Source organism: Pleurodeles waltl, chromosome 2_2, assembly GCF_031143425.1.
Source record: "Pleurodeles waltl isolate 20211129_DDA chromosome 2_2, aPleWal1.hap1.20221129, whole genome shotgun sequence".
In the NCBI taxonomy this organism is placed as follows: domain Eukaryota; kingdom Metazoa; phylum Chordata; class Amphibia; order Caudata; family Salamandridae; genus Pleurodeles; species Pleurodeles waltl.
The window spans coordinates 663,114,765-663,139,011 of record NC_090439.1 but is presented as its reverse complement, the minus strand read 5'-3'; the positions used below and the strand labels follow the sequence as shown (position 1 = coordinate 663,139,011).

The 24,247-nt window shown below is 43.9% G+C and overlaps 1 pseudogene; it reads right to left on the bottom strand.

Annotated features, from left to right (window-relative positions):
* LOC138276994 (cytochrome P450 7A1-like) overlaps nt 1-24,247 on the bottom strand; it is a 123,517-nt pseudogene that overhangs the window by 32,242 nt on the left and 67,028 nt on the right.

The window sequence follows — 24,247 nt, the reverse complement described above, 5'->3', positions numbered from 1 at the left end:
TGATTCCTTCATTAGGAGTTGTGCTGAATTCCATCAAAATAAGAAAGTTGTCTACTATAGTGGATAACATGTTGACAAAGTTTTCAGGTGCTATAATCCTGATGGATGCTGAACTTGCAGCGGAAAGAGCTATGACTCTTCAAAATAGGCTTGCTTTAGACATTCTTTTAGCAAAGGATGGAGGCGTTTGCAAAATGATTGGTGCACGTCACTGCTGCACCTATATACCTGATAATAGTGTGAAAATTAAAACTATGCTTGCTAATCTAACAAAAGAAAGTGCAGATTTGAAAGAACTGAAAGAACCAGGAGTGTGGGAGAAGGTTGGAAAGGGACTTGCTTCAGTGGGACATTGGATTGGGGGAATTTGGAATGGAATATTATTGAAAATAATAGAAGGGATATTAATAGTGATAATTTGTGTATTTGGAATTTGGGGAATAAAAAGGGGAATAATAATGATTATGGAAAGAATTAAAAGAAGAAAGGAGGAGAAAATAATGAAAAGAATGGCAGAAGAATATAAAGCGCAAACTAGGGGAACTAAAAGGAAAAGGGAGCTGACAGAATTTTAATGGGATAAAATTTGTGGGCTAAATTTGTGTGATGACAAGTAGTCATCAGAGGAGGGATTGATGAAGCAGAAAATGAAGGTTTTGATTTATTAACGCATAAACGTAGTGCCGAAATAATCATGTGTGATATTAACCGAACTAATAAAAGATTGTACGGGGACAAAATGTGCCCTCAGAGTAGTTTGCCATCATTTATACGCGTGCTTTATATAACGTGGTGTATTAGAATTGCACTAATCCGACATAATCATAACCATGTCCTACGATTTACCTATTTGAAATGCCTTAGCTTAGCATTACTTTAGCGGAGGCTTTGGCCTAGTTGCCTGGTCTCACGGTTTAAATGTTCGTATTTTTCCACTGTGCTATTAAACGTGTATTTCTGCTTGAAGCTGTATTTTTCCACAGAAACTGTTCACATGCTTATCTTAAAGTTGGTGCCAGCATGGCATATTTTCTCCTTAATTCAAGGTCGACTTGCAGGTGCGGACAATGGAGGCTCTGAGAGTAAGCTAATCGAGAGACAATGTTGCAAATTACGTACCCATCTCCAAGGATAATGTATGCTTAAGTAAAAGCTTGAGAACTGTCGCTTTTGATTGGTCAATTTGAAGCTAACCTATGAACCCACCAATGGAGACCCTACTGGACTTGAACTGTTGTCTATAAAACCCAGGTGCACGAGAGGGAAACTCTCTCTATCTTCGGACATCCCGCCATTTTGACTTCGTAGCTACTATGGCCCATTTTGCTGCGACGCCATTTTGAGAGACTTTGATGCTTTCTCTAATCGAGAGAAAGAGACTTTAATGATTCCTGCCCTAGAGACTTTAACTTTGAGTTGCCCCTTTGCATGAAGTAGTATTCCTATCTTGCCGCCGTGAGGCAATTGCCCCGTTCACCCCTGCCCCTTTGTCCCGGTCCCATGCTGATCGAGAAACGGTACCTGTGAGACGAAGACTTCATTGATTGCTGATCGGAATTGGTAATTATGAAAGGAAATTGTAAAATTGCATTGTGTTTCTTTTAGGTAACCAACTGCTGATTTTGATAAGGACCCTAGCTAGGAGTTTTTCTAAATTGATGTTGCCAAATTGTTTTTGCATGAAGTCCCACATGCTGATGCTAATTTGAGGTTAGACGAGGATTCCATATGTCGCACAATGCAATTTGAGATCTTGTTATGCTGACTAAATGTACGCCATTAGCCCATTGCAGATTATCGTATTAGTGCTTTGCATTGCCACTATCGAATGCCTTGTGATTCAAATGCTACATAGATTACACTTGTTTCGACGTTATGGACAGCTATTAATGTTCATTTATGTCTATCATTTGGTGTTGAGACACATTTATATTGTGCTAGCTTTGTTAATATAGGGAAATAAATTCACTAACTTTGCAATAAACTGGTGTGGTTATTCCTGGCTGAAAGGTCAGGGTTCGCCGAAATGTATTCTGGATTAATTGTTAAGTGTTATGTTGTTCAAGGTGTTGCTTATGTTCGTTATTGATTATCGATAAAAGGTGATTGATCGATTAAGAGTACAGAGAGTTCCCACTTAGTCAAAAGATTCATCGACCTAGAGAGCGTCCGAACGCAGGTAAATTGTTACCACGTTCCGCTCTATCAGTAGATGGTAGCAGAGGACGGTTACGTCTTTTGGGACCCTGTATCAGTAGAGTACATGGTGTTGAATTAACGGTTACGCATTTTGAGGCCCCATTCGAGAAGTTGAATTAGATTTTTCGTGGATGAAAATAATTGACAAGATGATGATGGGCTAGGTCCACCGCGACTTTCCCGGGATCTCGAAGCTTGCGAATGAAGAGAAAGGAGATGTGGAAACAGCGTCGGCGGTACTAGTGATGGTATGAGTGAAGTTAGGGTTTTGCGCTTGCACAGCTTATTGCCGCAGAGTGTGTGAAAAGGTTGTGAAGATTCTCTTTTTAGGATAGCGGAGGTGCGACTCCGAGCGTAGAACTAAGAAGTCGTCGAACTTCATAGAAATAGCGGAGGTGCGGCTCCGAGTGTGAGAGTAGGGAAGTCGTCGAACTTCATGTGCGTCTGGCGCTTTGTGCATAAAAAGGTCCACGTGGTTGTTGTTGTTGAGGCGGGCCCTGCGAGGTCAAGAGGCTCCGGAGTATGTTGATCCATGTTGTGGTCTGGGCGGTTTAGTAGGTTGATCGGGCGTGGTCAACGAGTGGGTAAGTGTGTTAGGGAGTGATAGAAACTTCGACTTCGGGCTTTGACAAGATTCTAAGTGCACTAGAACAGATCATTGACAAGTTGAGAGTAGGTCTGCGGGTCAGATTTGCTTGCGAATGTGGGGACTGAGAAAGACGGAATAGCGGCCGAGGCTGGTGAAAGAGATCGAATAGTGGCCGAGGTTAGTGAAAGGTCCCTAAGGTCCTGAAGCGACTGTGTTACCCTTCCTGTAGTAAACCGACAGATCTGTTTTAGTTTTGGTAGCTCGCGATATATGCAAAAAGTTGTTACGGGAGGAACTGAGTGAAGGAGGATTAGCCGCGAGGCTTTGTCAGCCGCAGTGTGTGTGAGTGTGACGTCACTAAGAGCCGCGCTGGGATAGGTTGGTTGGAGAGAAGGGTCGCGCACGGATTGGACGCAGTCCGTGGCACTCGATTGGAAGGGGAAAGGCAGGTGAAGAGTATTCCGGGAATTAAAGTCACCTATTGATTACAAATTTGGTGGAATAACAGTGACCTATCGATTATAAACTTTGTGAATTAAAAGACGAGAAAATGAAATTCCTTAAAGCATTCAGGAGCGCGATGAAGGGAGAGTCTTACATCAAAGCGAGCGTAGGGGAGGAGACGCCGCCTGAGGGCACACCAGCTTACATTGTAATGGAGGAAAAAGGGGTAGCTCCGTGCCTTTGGCTAAAACAATGGCACAAGTGGACAGAGAAACATGGGAGCGTAGCATTCCCGATACATGGGACATTCAATATAAGGGTCCTAGAAAATTTGAGATTCACGATGTATGACATGAAGGTGCCTCCAAGGCCAGCACAGTTTGAGGCTCTAGCAATATGGGAACTCATGGCTAGACAGCAACAGAAGAACAAGTTTGAAACAAGGATGAGGAAGGTAGAAAAGACACTAGCGGATGCTAGGTGGGATAATGCGCAGAAGGTATGGAGGTCAGATGTATTGCAGGGAATAAAATTGTTCCCCGCAATTACTAAAGATGAAGAGGAGACAGGTAAGAAAGCTACCTGTAAGACAGACAGGAAGTGTTCCAAGGACAGAGAGGACGAGGAAAAGTTGAGAAAAGAAGAGGAGTTAGAGGATGAGGAGTTGATAATGGAGTTGTTGAACGACCGTCCACCACCTTATGCAGAGAATGGACAAGGTCCAAGTACCAGTTCTGCCCCTCCGGCATCGGTACAGAACAGTGAAACGCAGAATCCAGGAGCACCATCGGGATCTAAGGATCCGAGCTTACTGCTCACCCCACAGATACCACAGGTCAGGAGAATGTATCCAGATGTGCCCGTGTTGAAACCAGCAGAACATTATCAGCCGCAGATGCCAGGGTACTACAGCAGTGATAACAGTGGAGGAATGATTCTAGATCCGACCGTAAGGGGCGTACAGAATGGTTACAACCCACCAATGGCACAAGCTGAATCAACTCAGTTTATGATGCCTCAAAAGCAGATGCAGGGAGGAAATGTTCATGCTCAAATGACGGGGAGTCAGATGGGCATGCCGGCAATGATGGCCCATAATATGGGGATGAACATGCCTCAGAATATGGGAAATGGACAAAATCCAGATGCGATATCACTGCCCATTACTGTAGGTCCAGTGGTACCTTTGTATAGTCAGCCTAACTTAGGTATGAGCAGTCAGGGACAAATGCTGCAGAATGGGACAGAAAGAAGGTGCATAGAAAATACTCCAGGGATAACTCCGATAGCGGCTCAGCCAACTGGACCCGGATCCTTGATGGAGTTTAGTCCCGTATGCGCTCAATCAACACTGGTGAGGTCGAGCCCCCCACTGATAATACCTTTAACATCGAATACTGAAAGGTTGCCGCAACCATCGATGGCAGTCGATGTGAATGCTACACTGATGGGGGTAAATGCGCAACAGCTGACACAATGGTTCAACAGTTTAAATTCCACACAAAGTTCAGACAGTGGGAAAGGAGACGATTACTTGAGCAGGATGAGGCTGAACATGGAAGCACAAGAATTGGTGGAAGGGAATATGGGTGTGAACAGGTTAGAATCCTACACGGAAGAGGAATTGAGGTATCTATGTCCAAAGATCACGAAAGAGGTAAACAAGGTACATAAAAGTTTGCAGGAAGTAGCAGACAGGAACGGGATTGACATAGGCAAGACGAAACACTTGAGCAGGAGCTATAGGTTGGATTTTGGGACCACAGATTTTGAACACATGAGATCAGCAGGCATGAAGGCACACCTTAGAGAATTGTTGCAGAGTGCCCAAGTGTGGAGGTGCTTAGACAAGTGGGAAAGCAGATGGGTAAAGAGGAAGGATAAGAGGAGGGACAGTGTTACAGAGCATAATGAGAAAAGACCGCAGAGCAGCGAAACCGTAACCATGTTACCAATGAGGGAGACAGCAGGGGGAAAATTAGTACATGTACCATGGCACAGGAGTGATATTCAGTCATTTACGAATGACTTTCCCAAACTGAGGGAGAAGCCGATTGAATGGTATCAGCAGACTGATAGGTTTGTGAAGCTTGCAAAATGTCTCTGGGAAGACCTGAACACTCTATTCGAGATTGTGGTTCCGGCAGATTTGTGGGAGGATTGCAAAAGGGCTGTAGGTTGGCCGACAAGTGAACCAGAGAGAGACAAAGAGACAGGTGCACCATCACCTATGGTGATGTGTCTGTACTATAAGGTGATTGAACATTTGAAGACGAAGGTTGCCGCCAAAAATGTGGATTGGCAGAAAATTGATCGAACTGCCCAAGAGGCTAAAGAATCGACTCATAGTTACTATGAAAGGTTGTTGAAGGCGTTCAAGAATTACAGTGGCACAGAAGCAATTGAGGCGAAAGATATGCTTCATTTTGTGTTCAGATTTGTGGAAGGGCTGAGACCAGAGATAAGTCAGATGATAAAATCGCATTTGATCTGCTGGCAGTCGAAACCGATTGATGAAGTCTTGACTTATGCGAAATACTGTAGCGACGAAATTGAGGTGAAACAGAAAAAGCTGAAAGAGAAGGTGATGATGATGCAGCTTAAGGCGGCTCAGACAGGCTTGCAAGGTCTGCAAGGACTGCAAGGGTTGCCAGGGATGCAAGGGTTCCAACAGCAGGTACCGCAACAGCAGCCGCAGTTGCAGGGAAGCATGGTGTTTCAGCAATAGCAGCCGCAGTTGCAGGGGAACATGGCGTTTCAACCACAGGCCAGAGGCAGAGGCAGAGGAGGTTTTGTGAATAATGGTCCGGATTTGAACACTGTTGTGACAGGTGTGCAGGCAATGAAGAAAGTGATGCCGTGTCACGTGTGTGGAAACGTAGGTCATTGGAAACGCGAGTGCCCGATGGTGGTGCAGGAAGGTGCAGGTGCAGGTGTAGGTGTTGGTCAGCAAAACAATGATGTCAATGCATTTCAGACAATGAGAGGACCAAAAATGAGGGGTCCAAACCCAAATTTTCAGACCATAAATCAATTGCAGGGATTACAACCTATGCAGCCGCAGCAGATGCAGATGCCCCGTGTGCAGATGACGCAAATGCAGCCGATGCAACAGCAGTTACCTTTGGTACCTAATCAGCAAATGCAAATACCTTTGGCACCAATGAGTCAGCAGCAAATGATGGTTCCTCCACAGGTAACGGGTCAGGTAATGAGCACAAATGGCACAGTACAACAGTTCCCATTACACAGCGAGAGTGGAATAAACAATGTATGGGAGAGTGAAAGCTCAGAAGAGGAAGGAGATTGTGTGCTTGCGGCATCTTTAGAAGTTGATCAAAGGGGTCCGTACGTAGAAGGAAGAGTAATGGGTCATCGTGTCTCATTCCTGGTTGACACGGGAGCCACACGTTCAACTGTTAAGAGCAGTGAAGTACCAAATTTGCCACTCTCAGGGAGGACAGTTCAAGTGGTGGGAGTAGCAAACAGGCATCTGACGAACCCAATAACAGATCCGATACCAGTCAACATTGGTAACTATCAAGGGGTACATCAGTTTGTAGTATGTGACTCAAGCCCGATTGCACTGTTAGGAAGAGACCTATTGTGCAAGTTGGGTTGTTCGATAATGTGCTCGAACGAGGGAATAACAATACAGACGAGCAGTGATGGGGAAGAAGAGGACAGTGTAGAGGGCGATGAAATAGAAACAGTTGACGAAGAGTATCCTCTGATTTGTCTTTTACCAATGATAACTGAAGAAGATATCCCAGCAGAACTACGGGAAACAGTCGGAAAGAAAGTGTGGGACATGACAGGGAAAGAGGTGGGATTGATGAAAGGAGTAGAACCAGTAAAAGTGATGGTAAAGCCCAATGCGATCTTTCCCCAGACCCCACAATACCACATGCCACAAGATACCCTCATGAAAGTTGCCCAACTTATTGACGAATTCGTGAAGCAGGGAGTACTGAAAGAAGTATTAAGCAGCCCATGTAATTCACCGATAATGGGACTAATAAAGCCAAGTGGGAAAGTCCGACTTGTACAGGATTTGAGGAAAATAAATGACATCATAATCAAGTGCTGCCCTGTCGTACCGAATCCGGCTGTGATAATGTTTCAGATCCCTTGCGAAGCTGAGTGGTTCTCAGTCATCGATTTGTCACAAGCATTCTTTTCTGTGCCTCTTCATGAGGATAGCCAATTCCTCTTTTGTTTCAAATTCCTAGACAGAGTATATAGTTGGTGTCGAATTCCTCAAGGGTTCTCTGAGTCACCGTCGATATTCAATCAAGTCCTAAAGAAAGATTTGGAAGAGTTAGAGTTGCCATTCGAGTCAACCCTAGTACAGTACATTGATGACTTACTGGTTGCATCAAAGACAGAAAGTGGCTGCACAGCCGATACCATTGCTCTGTTGAACCATTTGGGAGAGAATGGACATAAAGTGTCTCCTTCCAAACTGCAGTTCTGTCAGAAGAAAGTGAAATACTTGGGTCACCAGATAGAGAAAGGGTCACGGAAAATAATGAAGGAAAGAATTACCAGTGTACTTCAAATGAGTCCACCAAAGACAAGGAAGGAGGTGAGGAAGTTTTTGGGAATGGTGGGATACTGTCGCCAGTGGATTCCCAACTTCTCGTCTCTAGCAAAACCTTTGCTGAAATTGACCCAAAAGGATGCCTTGGATCAGATCGAACTGAAAGGGGATGAGATGGATGCTTTTATTGAATTAAAGGAATGCATGTGCAGGGCTCCAGCTTTAGGTATGCCTGATTACACGAAGCCTTTCACATTGTTTTGTCATGAACGTGATGCATGTTCTTTGTCTGTCTTGACTCAAGCCCATGGTGGCGTAAACAGACCAGTAGCGTATTTTTCAGCTACTCTGGATCCGGTTGCAGCAGCACTCCCAGGGTGTTTGCGCGCCGTAGCAGCAGTTGGTATCAGCCTCACTCAGAGTGAAGGAATAGTGATGGGACACCCAGTAACAGTCATGGTCCCTCACTCAGTTGAGATACTTTTGACCCGCTCCCGAACGCAGCACATGACTGGAGCAAGACTCACAAGGTATGAAACGACTATTCTGGGCTCACCGAATGTGCAGCTGAAAAGGTGCACTACGTTGAATCCAGCTACCTTGCTTCCTGGAGAAAATGCTGAAATTGAGAACGCTGAAGACGTCGAGCATGACTGCCTTCAGGTGACTGAATTTTGCACAAAACCCCGACCGGACATCAAGGATACAAAACTTGATGAAAATGACCAAATTCTTTTTGTTGATGGTTCATGTCTAAGAGATGGGGTGGGAATTTTGAAAGCAGGATATGCTGTATGTACTGTAACAGGGGTCTTGGAAGCGGGATGGCTTCAAGGAGTCTATTCTGCACAAGTAGCAGAACTTGTAGCCCTTACTAGAGCATGTCAATTGTCTGCATTGATGAAAGTCACCATTTACACTGATAGCCAATACGGGTTTGGGATTGTGCATGACTTTGGACAACTGTGGTCACAGAGAGGTTTCCTGACTTCTTCAGGATCCCCAGTGAAAAATGGGGAGAGAATAAGGGAGTTGTTACATGCCATTCAAGTGCCAGCTGAAGTTGCAGTGGTAAAGTGCAGTGCTCACACGAAAGGACAGGATTATGTGTCTCTGGGAAATGCCTATGCAGATCAAGTCGCAAGATTTTGTGCCTTGAACTGTATATTGTTAAGGGATGATTGGAATACAATAAGTGAACCAGAACTCGAACCAGCTGAAGCATTTGCCTTGAAGGTCGTAGATACAATAGAAGAACTAAAAGCACTACAGAATAATGTCAGGGAGGATGAAAGAGATTCCTGGATTAAATCACAATGTATAAAGAGACAAGACGAGCTATGGGTTTCACATGAGGGAAAATTTGTTCTGCCAAATAGTCTCTTATCACAGCTTGCGCGGTTCTATCATGGGCAAGCTCACCTAGGGAGAGACGCCATGATAAGATTGTTCAAAACTGATTGGTTTAACCCCAGATTTCGCCAAGCTGCGGAAGCAGTTTGCCATCGATGTGTCACTTGCCAACAGATGAACCCAGGAAAGGGAACAGTTGTGAACGCGAGCCACATTGGTAGGGCTAGTGGTCCTTTTAGCCGTATGCAGATGGACTTCATTGAGATGCCTGTACATGGAGGTTTAAGATATGTGTTGGTGATTGTGTGCATTTTTAGTCATTGGATTGAGGCATACCCCACACGTAGAAACGACAGCCTTACAGTTGCCAAGCTATTATTGAGGGAGTTAATACCACGTTTCGGATTCCCGATCTCTTTAGAATCAGATAGGGGAAGTCACTTCAATAACGAGGTGATGAAGTTACTTTGCGAAGCACTGAACATTGAGCAAAAGCTGCACTGTAGCTATCGCCCTGAAGCATCAGGACTGGTGGAGCAGATGAATGGTACGCTGAAGTCGAGAATGGCAAAAATATGTGCATCAACAAATTTGAAATGGCCTGACGCATTGCCCTTAGTGCTAATGTCAATGAGAAACACTCCGGATAGAAAAACTGGATTGTCTCCGCACGAAATTCTCATGGGCAGGGCTATGAGACTTCCTGCAGTTCCCGCAAACATGCTTTTGAATATTACAGATGATATGGTGTTAGACTACTGCAAAGGTCTGGCTGACGTGGTTCGCTCTTTCTCTCACCAGGTGGAGGCGACCACCTTGCCACCGATCCAAGGTCCAGGACACGCACTGAAAGCAGGTGACTGGGTCGTGATAAAGAAGCACGTGAGGAAGTCGTGTCTGGAACCCCGTTGGAAAGGCCCTTTCCAAGTGATCCTGACGACAACTACTGCTGTGAAGTGCGCGGGGGTTCCCAACTGGATTCACGCCAGTCATACAAAGAAGGTGTTGTGTCCCACAGATGAGGAAGTTGAAGCGCTGAAACTACCAGTGCCTGATAAAACGGTGCCGAGTGCTGAGACAGAACAAAAGCGAACTGAAAGCGAACAAGCAACAGCAGAAGAAAAGGAGATATTATTGGAGAACGAAGAGTCCGACTCACTTCGGGAAGACCAAGGAGAAAGTTCAGACAGCGACGACGAAGCTGCAGGTGACAAAGAGCCTGAACCCGCTGAGGGTAGCAAAAAGCCTGAAGCAGCTGAAGGTGACAAGGAACCTGAAGCAGCTGAAAGTGATACAGAGCCTGAAGAAAGTAACGGTGACGAAGGGCTCGAAGAGAGTGAGAAGGCAGGAGAGCCTGAGCAGAAGGGGGCTTTCCCAGAAACAGACGATACAGAAAAAGAGAAGGAAAACGTGACTGATTCCCCTGAAGGTGGGGACAAAGAAGAGCAGAACGAAAAAGCTCAAACCTCTACAGAAAAGATCGCAGGTCCATCAAATGGACACGGTGCAAAAAGAAGATTAAGTATCTCACCGATAAAAGAAAAGGGTAAAGAAGGTTTGAACGAAGGAGGAAGGCCGAAAGTGAAAGAGAAAAGAAAGGAAGTGACTGTCGTGGAACAATCGTCAAGTGAAGAAAAGGACTTGGCGAAGGAGGAGAGTGCCAGCGAAGCAGAATCAAAGAGAGAAGCAGAATTGAAAAGGAAAAGGATACCAAACAAGAGGTATTCCGGTCCTGAATGGGCATATGCAGTCAATGATGATTGGACTGATGAGTTTGTATCTCTAAGCATCGAGAACGAAGAAGAAGAAGAGATACCAATAGAAAAGAAAAGTTTCATAGACTCTGTTGATTGAAACGGTAGTAAATGGCATTGCTTGCTGCAATATAACGTGAGACAAACAACCAGCTGAGACATTGCTAAACCGAATTGAGACAAATGCTGCTAACCGATAAGTGACTGGCCTTTTGAAGAAGACGGTGTGAACATTGTGCTCGTTCAAGCTTTGCAACTGAATTGCTAAGTAGTTTCATTTATAAGTGCTTCTAGCTTTCTGATTCTATACAGATCATGCCTGGGTACGCTATGCAGAATAATAGAAAGAAATATTGTAAATACGTGTGTATAGGCCTGGTACTAACATGTGTACTAATAATAATGGAAATTGTGTTTGGAATGCATGGGAAAGGTGAGAAGGAAACTATTGCTGATTCCACTATTGTTCCTGTTACTGTCACTGAACTAACACCATTGAAAAGACTAGCAATGGATGAGAGGCTCTTGCATGATAAGAAAGAGCTTTCGTATAACGTTTTCTATCGCTTACTAACAGAATATGTTGAGACTATGGATGCGAAAGATTGTTATGTGTGTACCCAGATACCGACATCAGTAAAGGAAGGGGTGACTTATCACCACATGCCTCTTACATATGGGATTACATGTAGTATAGTAATGTCTAGGTTTTATGGTCAATCTAATATACAGTATTTTTTCTCAAATTATGATGTTACCTTTGCTTATGTTCCTATAATAGCGCAGCTAAGCGAGACTGCAAAATATTGGGATTACAAAATTATGAGGGACTTTTTCGAGCCAATGCAACCTTTTGAGACGGCTCATGCTCATAGGGAAAACCTTACTTGCTCAGTCTCTGCTGTAGAAATAAGCTTTTTAGATCGCACAGATGATAGAAGGGCTCAAATGAAGGCGAAATTAGAAAAAGAACTGCATAAGAGGACTTCAGTAGATAATTATGACTTTGCTGCTATAAAGACACAAGGGAAAATTGCTTTAGATGCTTGGCATGTAGGGAAATTTTGTATATATCGAGGTGAATCTTATTACGACAATATTTTTGTAGGAGCGAGTGAATGCAAACATACGTTTATCTTTAAGGCCAAATGGACATTCATGATGGACGGACTTGACCCTGTCATTCCAGGGGTGTATTACATTTGTGGGCATAATGCCTATTATCGTCTTCCAAAGGGATGGTGGGGAAGATGTTATTTGGGTATAGTGTTTCCAAAGGTTTATCAACTGGATGACATATCGATGATTGAAAAGACACCTGGATCCCATCGTATCCAGAAAAGAGAGACCGCAGCTGCTGTGGTAGGTGATATATTTGGAGCCATGATTCCTTCATTAGGAGTTGTGCTGAATTCCATCAAAATAAGAAAGTTGTCTACTATAGTGGATAACATGTTGACAAAGTTTTCAGGTGCTATAATCCTGATGGATGCTGAACTTGCAGCGGAAAGAGCTATGACTCTTCAAAATAGGCTTGCTTTAGACATTCTTTTAGCAAAGGATGGAGGCGTTTGCAAAATGATTGGTGCACGTCACTGCTGCACCTATATACCTGATAATAGTGTGAAAATTAAAACTATGCTTGCTAATCTAACAAAAGAAAGTGCAGATTTGAAAGAACTGAAAGAACCAGGAGTGTGGGAGAAGGTTGGAAAGGGACTTGCTTCAGTGGGACATTGGATTGGGGGAATTTGGAATGGAATATTATTGAAAATAATAGAAGGGATATTAATAGTGATAATTTGTGTATTTGGAATTTGGGGAATAAAAAGGGGAATAATAATGATTATGGAAAGAATTAAAAGAAGAAAGGAGGAGAAAATAATGAAAAGAATGGCAGAAGAATATAAAGCGCAAACTAGGGGAACTAACAGGAAAAGGGAGCTGACAGAATTTTAATGGGATAAAATTTGTGGGCTAAATTTGTGTGATGACAAGTAGTCATCAGAGGAGGGATTGATGAAGCAGAAAATGAAGGTTTTGATTTATTAACGCATAAACGTAGTGCCGAAATAATCATGTGTGATATTAACCGAACTAATAAAAGATTGTACGGGGACAAAATGTGCCCTCAGAGTAGTTTGCCATCATTTATACGCGTGCTTTATATAACGTGGTGTATTAGAATTGCACTAATCCGACATAATCATAACCATGTCCTACGATTTACCTATTTGAAATGCCTTAGCTTAGCATTACTTTAGCGGAGGCTTTGGCCTAGTTGCCTGGTCTCACGGTTTAAATGTTCGTATTTTTCCACTGTGCTATTAAACGTGTATTTCTGCTTGAAGCTGTATTTTTCCACAGAAACTGTTCACATGCTTATCTTAAAGTTGGTGCCAGCATGGCATATTTTCTCCTTAATTCAAGGTCGACTTGCAGGTGCGGACAATGGAGGCTCTGAGAGTAAGCTAATCGAGAGACAATGTTGCAAATTACGTACCCATCTCCAAGGATAATGTATGCTTAAGTAAAAGCTTGAGAACTGTCGCTTTTGATTGGTCAATTTGAAGCTAACCTATGAACCCACCAATGGAGACCCTACTGGACTTGAACTGTTGTCTATAAAACCCAGGTGCACGAGAGGGAAACTCTCTCTATCTTCGGACATCCCGCCATTTTGACTTCGTAGCTACTATGGCCCATTTTGCTGCGACGCCATTTTGAGAGACTTTGATGCTTTCTCTAATCGAGAGAAAGAGACTTTAATGATTCCTGCCCTAGAGACTTTAACTTTGAGTTGCCCCTTTGCATGAAGTAGTATTCCTATCTTGCCGCCGTGAGGCAATTGCCCCGTTCACCCCTGCCCCTTTGTCCCGGTCCCATGCTGATCGAGAAACGGTACCTGTGAGACGAAGACTTCATTGATTGCTGATCGGAATTGGTAATTATGAAAGGAAATTGTAAAATTGCATTGTGTTTCTTTTAGGTAACCAACTGCTGATTTTGATAAGGACCCTAGCTAGGAGTTTTTCTAAATTGATGTTGCTAAATTGTTTTTGCATGAAGTCCCACATGCTGATGCTAATTTGAGGTTAGACGAGGATTCCATATGTCGCACAATGCAATTTGAGATCTTGTTATGCGGACTAAATGTACGCCATTAGCCCATTGCAGATTATCGTATTAGTGCTTTGCATTGCCACTATCGAATGCCTTGTGATTCAAATGCTACATAGATTACACTTGTTTCGACGTTATGGACAGCTATTAATGTTCATTTATGTCTATCATTTGGTGTTGAGACACATTTATATTGTGCTAGCTTTGTTAATATAGGGAAATAAATTCACTAACTTTGCAATAAACTGGTGTGGTTATTCCTGGCTGAAAGGTCAGGGTTCGCCGAAATGTATTCTGGATTAATTGTTAAGTGTTATGTTGTTCAAGGTGTTGCTTATGTTCGTTATTGATTATCGATAAAAGGTGATTGATCGATTAAGAGTACAGAGAGTTCCCACTTAGTCAAAAGATTCATCGACCTAGAGAGCGTCCGAACGCAGGTAAATTGTTACCACGTTCCGCTCTATCAGCAGTCAGTGCCATTTGTACTCCCATCAGAGAATGCTGCCCTGACGCAAGACACATCATGTATGGACTTGCTCCCGCTCCTGGCTGACGCAAACAAATGTGAGTAGAACAAGGGACCAACCCTGAGGGGTGCAGCACTCATATGCTGCACAACCGTTGCCCCACACTATTTATGTTATCGTTTTGAAATGGCCAAAAGAATACCTAATTGTCAGAAATACTTAGGACAGCCTCCATGGCTGGACTGGGAAGGAGAATTAGCCCAGGCAAAACTGTTCAAATCAGCTGCAGACTGCTGGAGGCAGCAGCTAAAATACAGTTGCAGGACTTTCATGGTTAGGTCGTGACAACCCTTTCTGTTCCTGTCCGGGAGCCTACTGGGAAAATGACAGAGGAGCAGAATAGCCAGTCCGCCTCTTTTTAAGACTTCATGCTGTGTCAAATATATGACTCGACTCCTCATGTTGTGGCTCGGCCACAGAACAAGGTGATGCTGGAGTCTACATTTCAGAGGATGTGGTGGAGACCGAACTACTGAATAAAGAGTCTTCATTTGTGAATCAGGTTTCCCAGAAACTTTAATTGGAATGCATTTATCTTATTGCTTGGTTTGTTATGTACCAACATGTTGCTTTTAGCCACTCTGCAGTACGAAAGTGTGTCAAGTAAAACTCAAGTTTCACCTCTTTTCTCCCACAGAATCACCATGTCCCATCAACTTATCAACTCTGCTTATAGCAGCCTATGTGAAGAGCAGCGGTAGCTTGTACCCTTTGAAAGTGAAGTGCCCCACTGTTGCACCTGGCCATTTTTACAGGGACATCCCCAATCCTTTTGCATCCCTCCTTCTAAGTTGTCTGACTAGTTTGTTGTTGGCTTTCGGACTCTGGGCACTTTACCACGGCTAATCAGTGCTAAAGTGCAAAGCTCTCTGTGTAAATTGTATTGTTGATTGGTTTATTCCTGATTTAAATATTTGATTTACTGGTAAGTCCCTAGTACAGTGCATCAGAGGTGCCCAGGGCCTGTAAATCAAATGCTACTAATGGGTCTGCAGCACTGATTGTGCCAACCACATAAGTAGCCCTGTAAACATGGCTCAGACCTGCCACTGCAGTGTTTGTGTGAGCATTTTTAAACTGCCAATTTGACTTGTACATGTAAGGCATCCCTAAGATAGGCCCTAGGCAGCCCCATGGGCAGGGTGCAGTGTATCTAAAAGGTAGGACATGTACTGGTGTGTTGTACATGTGTTAACAGTGAAATACTGTCATACTCGGGATTCACTGTTGCAAGGTCTAGCTCTTCCATAAGTTAACATGGGGGCTGCCTTTAAATCACTTTAAAGTGCAGAATCCCTTTGAGAGAGCATATAGAAATATGGAGTTTAGGGTCTCTGAACTCACAATTGACAAATACATCTTTCAGTGAAGTTGGTTTTTGGATTGTGAGTTTAAAAGTGCCACTTTTAGAAGGTAGGCATTTTTTTGCCTAAACCATTCTGTGACTCTGCCTGTTTGTGGATTCCCCGTCTCGGTCAGTTTGACAGTTGGATTGTTTATACCTCTCCTCTAGACAGTGACACAAAGGGAGCTGAGGTGTAGCCTGCATATCCCAATGAGTCATCTGAGCTAGAGTGGAGGGAGGAGTGGTCGCTTACACCTGAAAGGACTGTGCCTGCCCTCACACAATGGAGTCTCCATCCCCCTGGGCTATGTCTGGGGCCTGGCCTGGACAAAGAAGGATCCTACAATGACGTGAGACTTTGCTTTGAAGTTTGCCAACTTCAAAGGCAGAAAGGGGTATAAGTAGTGGACGCAAAACCCCAGACTTCTTTCTGGAATCAAGAGGAACCTCTGCTGAGGAGAAGAGCTGAAGTGCTGGAGGAGGAGTACTGTCCCTTTGCTGTGTTGCTTTCCTCGACTGGCCTTCAGCTCCGGCTTCTGCCTGACAAGAGTGCAAAGGGTTTACTTTGCTGTGTGTCATGCTTGAGAAAGTTCTCCAAGGGCTTGGAGTAGAGCTTGCCTCCTGTTGGAAGTCTCAGGGACACCACAGACTTCAGTTTCTTGACCTGCAGCACTGGGAATTGTGTGTTTTGAGCTGTTCAAGAGGAGAAACTAATGCGCCGCCGCCAACAAGGCTGCTGGCCTGCACCGTGACCTGCAGATGCCGCTCGGAGCCGCACTGCCCCGCTTCGCACCGCGACCCTGGTCTCACCGATACTGTCATCGTACGACTTCACCAAGCTGCTGCTCACACTGCGACCTATGGGCCCTGCACTCTGGCATTGCCTGCTCACACCACAGCCTGGTCATTCCCGATGCAGCTGCTCTTCTGACGCCAGTGGCCTGTGGACAGCTCTCGTGAGGTACATGAAGCACCGTCCCATCCTGCACCGCTGCTCCGGTCCACCAATGCCAGCATCATCGACACCAGGATCGTCAACAGGCGTCCTTTTCTGCACTGTGGCCTGTGGACACCACTCGTGAGGGTCACAAAGCACTGTCCCGTCCCGCACCACTGGCTTGGGCCTACCTACGACAGCGCTTCAGAAACAACAACGCCGCTGCCTGCACCATGACCTTGAGACACTGCACGTCAAACTGCCCCACTTTCACACTGCAGCACTGGTCTCACCAGTCCCGCTGGATGCTGTCACTGAGCAGCTGCCTGCACCTTGACCTGTGGGCACCGCACGTTGCATCGTCCTGCTTCGCACCGCAGCCCCGGCGCCATCCACGGCAACACTCCTCACTTCATCAGCCCGGAGTTCCATCCGCACTGCATGTGACTTCAAGGTCCTGACGACTCCTGCACCAACTCCGGAACCGACACTGTGACGCCAGTGACGCTGCTCTCCAGAGTGCACTGTGTGGATCACAACACCCTACAATTCCAAAGGTACTGTTTGTGAATCTTCCAGACACCGTAGCTGGCCCGCGATGCCGCAGCTGCCCTGAACTGTTGGTTTTGTTGATCACGACACTGTGATAGCCCCAGGTGGAGCTATCGACTTCAGGGAACTGAGTAAATCTTGCACCATTCATATTGTTATCACTGTATATAGGATTTTTATCGTATTTGGTCTTGTTTTATATAGATAAATATTTGCTTTTTTTTAAACCTGATGTGGTGTCTTTTTGTAGTGTTTTCATTTATCACTTTGTGTTACGTGCAAATGCTTTACACATTGCTTCTGACTACTCGTGCCAAGCTACAAAGGTGGTGATCAAGGGTTATCTGAGCGGGTATCTCCCTTATGCTGACTAGAGTGAGGGTCCCTACTTGGACATGGTACAAACCGACTGCCAACTAGAGACCCTATTTTTAACACCCACCACTTCGCAAAATAAAACAAAAAAACACCCCCTCCCTCCAAAACCCCAAAGTAAACCACCCCCCCTAAAAGCCCAAATAACACCATAACACTAACTATAAAATAAACACCACCACTACACTTACATGCATTACACACTTTCATGCATTACACACACATGTATTACACATTTAAAATAAAAAACAGCACTTACTCACAGGCTGCGCATGCTCCTCCATATTCTTCTACTTTCCGATAGAGGAAGAGCTCCCCTAACCAATTCAGATGCTGCTCTCATGCTGCATGCTGCCAGCATGACAGCAGCACCAGGATAGATGGAGCAACCTGGCTGGACACTCCTTCAGGCCCTAGAGGCCTCTGCTTGGCCTCCACCCAGCTGTCTTAAGACAGCTAAGTGGAGAGCTTCAAAGTGCGCATGTCAGTTTGGCTGGCGCAAAACAGCCGCTCAAAGTGACATGTGCACTTTGGAGCATCCAGCCCAGGCACTGCTCCTGTCCTTTACTGCCAGCAGCAGACGAGGTACTCTCCTGCTGGCAGCAGAGGACATGCCATCATGGCTCTGGGCTGGTGCGAGCTGTACCGATAAAAATACAATGGCAATGAAATCTTTACATTGCCATTCTATTTTTTCGTGCGTGGCTTGCAGCAGACAGGGTAGTGATGTTTCCCCACCCTTGAGAAGAAATCACCACTGTTGAAGAGGCCAGAAGAGGATTGAAAGACCTGGTCGGAACTCTGTAAACTATGACGATCTCCCAGTCCTCCATTTAGACCAGAGGAATGAGGAAGCTTCCTTAACTGCCAATGCTCTCAATTGGCACCTCTTAAAAAACATTTGAGATAGACCATAAATTCAACAACACTTTTAAATACTGTTTATTGCATAGTGTGTGTTTGCTGTACAAAAAATTCATTCATAAAGAGAAAGGAATTGTTTTCTGTCAGTCTCTACAATACTAAGCACTTTAGTCACTGGTAATCAGTTTTAACTGGCAGGCCTTTAGACCTATTAATCAAAAAGATTTATACCGAGATTCCTATGCCACCAGTTTCATATTGCTAAACCAGTGAAGAAGAGAAGAGCCTGCAGGCTTGCAGGGCTGAAAACATGGGCATCGATTCACCAAAATGCCAGGGGTAGCGGAAGTGACATCACTTTTTGAACTCTCCCCTCATGACATGATGATATCACAGGAAGTGACCTCACATGACCCCCGACCCTGATAACAACATAGGGATTTAGCATGTGACCTTTGACCTGTTGTTGATACGGGAGGCAACATCACAGACGCTCAAAAACACCTACAATAAAAGCAATTAATGAAATAACAAACACTAATAAATCAGCTACAACTCTATTTAAGTTACCACCAATACGTTAACTGAGATGTTGACATGGTATGTCGGCGGTGCACACTTGATAGACGTCGGCAAGGCCTTATTAGGCCTTTAGTGCAGCCATCATTGCCCCCAGTACAACCTACTACAACAATCATTAGCTAAAACGCAAATATATTCCCTCTCTTAAAGCATGGATGCAGGCTCGACTCCCCCTCTCAGGATTGCTCTTCATGTGTGCTCATCTAACACAGAAAGCCAAAAGGCGTGGATTCTCCTCTTAACAACTCGTTGGGTGCTCGGAAAACTGGGTTGTGTATTTCTAGTAACAGCATGCTTAGGTTGATCACAGAAATGTGTGACAAAATATCCTGATAATTATAATAATTTCGTTTTACTTGCAAAAAGTGATGAGTGAGATGCTGAGCTTTCTTTCTGGACACTGATGCTGCCAACAATTAGACTGCCGAACTATAAAACCAGCTATGAAGTTCCAGACTTTTTACCACAATATAACGTTTTAAGGGTGCCTGGAGATATCAACGTCTACTGGTTAAACTATGCCTCAGCTCCTAGCCCTGAGTAAAGAATGCATATTCTAGAACGTGATGAGGTTCAGCTTCGAGTTCGCACGCGCACTGTAGAGCTGCTAATGTCAGGAATGTGGTCTATTTCAGCTACTAAATTTGCTTGTGTACTGAACAATGTAGGTGCCACTGTGCACTCTATCACCCCATGCCAGGATGACATTGTACTTACAAAATATTGTTTTCAGTTGTCTAAATTCTAATTGGATCATTTATGAACCAAGAACATAACTTCCAGAATGCATTGGGTTATGTGACAAAAGTGTCCTGTTAACATGAAGTGAAGTGAAACTGTGGAGTGCATAATGGCATGCTACTGTTTCCAACTCTAGATCTGTATATGCATTAGGAAACCCTGAGGGTGACATGTGATCTGTGTAGGCTCAATCCGTGAGGGCACACTAAAATGCTACATCCCTACATTACAGCAGTCATGCACTATATCAGGACCATTTGCCCACTCTGCTACTCAAACAGCCTCCAACACTCTCCAAGTGGGGTAAAAGCAGATGTCACTGCTTCAAAATTGTGCACGAGCCACCTAAAACTCCTGAAAGGTAGTATTGCAGGACTCAAACATTTAGAACACATAAGATGCAGTTGACAACATTTGGCAGGTAAACAGTCATAATGGATGTGCCCAACAATCAGTACTTAGGTGGCTCACATACATGTTTTCTTCACTTTCACTGAAGGAAATGTTCGAAAATAGAAGTGATATATTGAGTTTCAAACAAACATCTTCTGCACTGCACAATTAAGCCATTTGCATTTAAACATCTTTCCGCCACCAATGAATGTTATGATCCTCATTAAATAAAGGGACAAGACCAGAAAGAGGTCTGATAATTTATAGAAGAGTAAATTAATTTACCCTCCAATCTGAAATGCTTTATTTTCTTAACGCAAGAAAGATATCCTTCCACAATCCCTTAAAGATTAAAAGATCTTTTACTGTCTTGTGTTTCTATCTCTGTCTAACTACACCCTTCCTGAAAGTAATAGTTTGAAATTTTGGCAAGCTATGAAAACTAGACTTTTTAATCAGTGAAGGCTTAACATCTTGCTTATGTTTCAGTGACTTCTTTGGCTGAAGCATGCAGTATTGATGTTGAGGGCATGTACCTGTCATACAGAAGAAATGGCAGGGCTTGGTGCAGCTTACAGCTTCTAATGAGTGGTAAGATTTTATATGGAATATTTGGATCTGTATTATGTTATCTACCTATGTAGTGTTATTGCACACATCAAGGTATTGCATCTGTATTACACCATACTCTGTAATAGGAGGTGCACATTGATGCAGTTCTTTCTCCTTGCTTTTCCCTCATTTTCACTGCCTAGCTCTGCACATCACCTCCCAGCACCCCACCCTCCTCCCAGGACCTACTTTGGGGGTCCCCCCACAGCCTTCACAAGGAGGAACTGGGTGCACTGGGTGGGGCCAGGGCACCTAACAATTTATGGTGAGGCCCTGGGGGAATTGGCCTGGTGAGGGGGGCTGCATGCCCTGCTCCCGATTTAAATTCTGGGATGGCCCTGGGAGATGGGGTCCCCAGGGCCAATATTGGCCCAGGTAGGGAGGGCTGCGTGCCCCCCCTTCAAATGCTAAGCAGGCCCCAGATGACGGGGTCCCCAGGCCACTATTGGCCCAGGGAGGGGGACTGCGTGCCCCCCTTCACTTTAAAAATGTGGCAGGCCATGGGATATGGGTTTCCTGAGGCTAAATGTGGCCCAGGAAGGAGGGCTGAGTGTCCCTCACCCATGTTGGCTGCCTTTGAGGGGTTGGCCTCAAGATCTGGCTACAGGCCAGGCCCTATGGCCAACCCCTTTGCCACGCACGGCTGAATGCCGTGTGCAGTATGAGGTTGGCTGCATGAGACATGCTGGGGTTGGCAGCAGGGACTGGCTGCAAGCCAGGCCCTTCAGTGAGAATTAACATATGCTAATTAAATATTACTTTATATAAAAAAAACCGAAATTCACTGAAAAAACAAAGGTTATATGGAGGTTATAGTTAGGAAATACATGTTAAAAACCTTAAAAATTCACAAAAAAACAAAGGTTACAGGGACGTTATAGTTATATTCACATTTTATATGCACAAAACCATAGAAATTCAGGAGTTTTAGTTCTCTCAAGTAACTATAACTCGTGCCCTATGGTAACTATAACTTGCTCCCTCGCCATGCACTGCTAATTACCTCACATATTACAACACTCATAACATCTAATATAACATCATTGATAATATCTCAGCAACATTTGCTGTAAATTTATTGATGAGGAAACTGTGCATGGTGGGGGTACGAGTTATAGTTACCTTAGGGCCCAAGTTATAGTTACTTCAGATAACTGTAACTGTATTTCTATGGTTGTGTGTGTGTAAAATGTGAACCTAACTGTAACGTCCCTGTAACATTATTTTTTTAAATATATATATATATATATATATATATATATATATATATATATATATATATATATAAATATATATATATCTGTATTTCTGTATTTTCACTGAAAAGAACAAAGGTTAAAGTAACGTTATAGTTAGGTGAATTTGTCAGTGGCAACATTAACATTTTGAACTCATAAAACCACAGAAATGCATCAGTTATAATTAGCAGAGCTAACTATAACTTGCACCCCCTCCCTGCAATGCTTATGACCTCACATATTACATACTCATGTCATCTTCTATGACATAATTTATGGCATCACTGATGACAACTCAAATTACATCATTGATGACATCACTGAGCATATCACTGAGAACATCATCCAATGAGTGTGCTTGTTTATTGTATAGTTAACATAGTGGCGGGTAACTAACATATTACTTTTCTACCTAATTTTGTACAGCCTGTGTCCAGTTAATGGTTGTCAGATTTTACAAAATGCATGTGCTTCTAATACATCATAGATGTGTATTATAACTCTTTGTATTGAAGAGTAACTCTGTGACTGTTGACGACCTGTGTCCAGTATGTTCCACACACGTTTTTTAGTTCTGCAGAAAAAGTTTCCAGCAGGGCAAATATTCTGTGTAGTGAATATTAAGCATTGTAATAAACCTTGAGTTAATAGACAGAATCTTCACAGCATCACAATTTCTACATAACATAGAAGACTGTGGGCACCAGATACTAACATATGTACATGTGCTTCTTTAGCTTGAGAGGATGGGCTAGCTGTAAAGTTTTCACAGTATGAAGGCTGCAGGTAATATAATATTTAGCATCTTCAAACCTTAGTTATTGTAAGCGAATATCTTTTTTTGACAAGTGACGCACAGAGTGTACATTGTTCTTAGTAGATACTTTTTAATACTCTGTGGTATATTTCTCATGAGAGTTTCCCTGTCTGCAAACAGTGTGATAGATAGTAAACTCTCTCCATAGAGTAAACACTGGTTACAGTGCCCATTTTCCTACTCATATGAACTTAATTTCTCAATGTAGCTTCAGTGACTGTGAGGAGATTGATACAGATAGCAGCTGTCTGTAGTCGGGCATTCATTCTGGAACAGAAGTTGAGGACACTATTTATCGAAAATGTATGCAAAGCAAAGCAGCAAGCCACATTGCTGTGCTGTGTGAAAGAGAAAAGGCAGGAATATGCTGTATTTACTAATATGAAGCACACTCCTGCCCTTTCCAAACACTGGCATTCTTTTGGCTGTCTACAGATAATGCAGGATCCCTTGTGTATGTTGCAAGGGTGCCTGCCTAGCAGGCAGGATAGTTTTGTGCAGGAAGGGACACCTTCGTCCACACAGACAATTCTAAGAGGCATTTCCTTCCTTCTAGGTTTGCTGCAGAATGCATACAATTCTGACATAATCCCAGGTCCTCCAGGGTTCTAAATCTGACAATGTGACAGAATCCATAGGTGGATGCGTAGGAACACCCACACTCCACCCATGGAATGCCTCCCTGGGGCAGAGTAATGCAACAGCACACTGATTTGTTCTGCATTGTGTAACTTCAGATTTATCAAGCCACTCAGGGTCACACAAGGTGGCCTTAAGTGGCTTGATAAGTTTGACTTAGGTTTTGCATCATGCTTGCACTCCCTTGCATGGTGCAAGGGTGGCGCACAACCTGTGATGCTTAAAAACTAAAAGCAAACATTTGAGGTGAGCAAATTTAGAGCGTTGCCAGGGTTGTAGGGTGCTCTACACTGGAGTTCCTCTCCACTTAAACTTGGCAACTATCCAGAGTTCTCTCTTCTCTTTTGCATAATTTATGCACCACTCTATGCCTGAAAGGGTATTCTTTTGACTTACACTGGGTACTCCCTTATGTCTTGGCAAAGCGTAACCTCTGTGAAGAGTTGTAATAATAGCGAAACACATGCCAGGGGTTTCTTTTGTTAATTCCAGAGTGGCTTGGATGGTATTTTAATAATTCAAAGCTGTAATACTATGCCTGGGGTGGTGAAAGGCTTTTGTCATTTACAGCTCGGCAAGGATGGCACTGGGCTAATCCTATGCTTAAAGACTTTGCT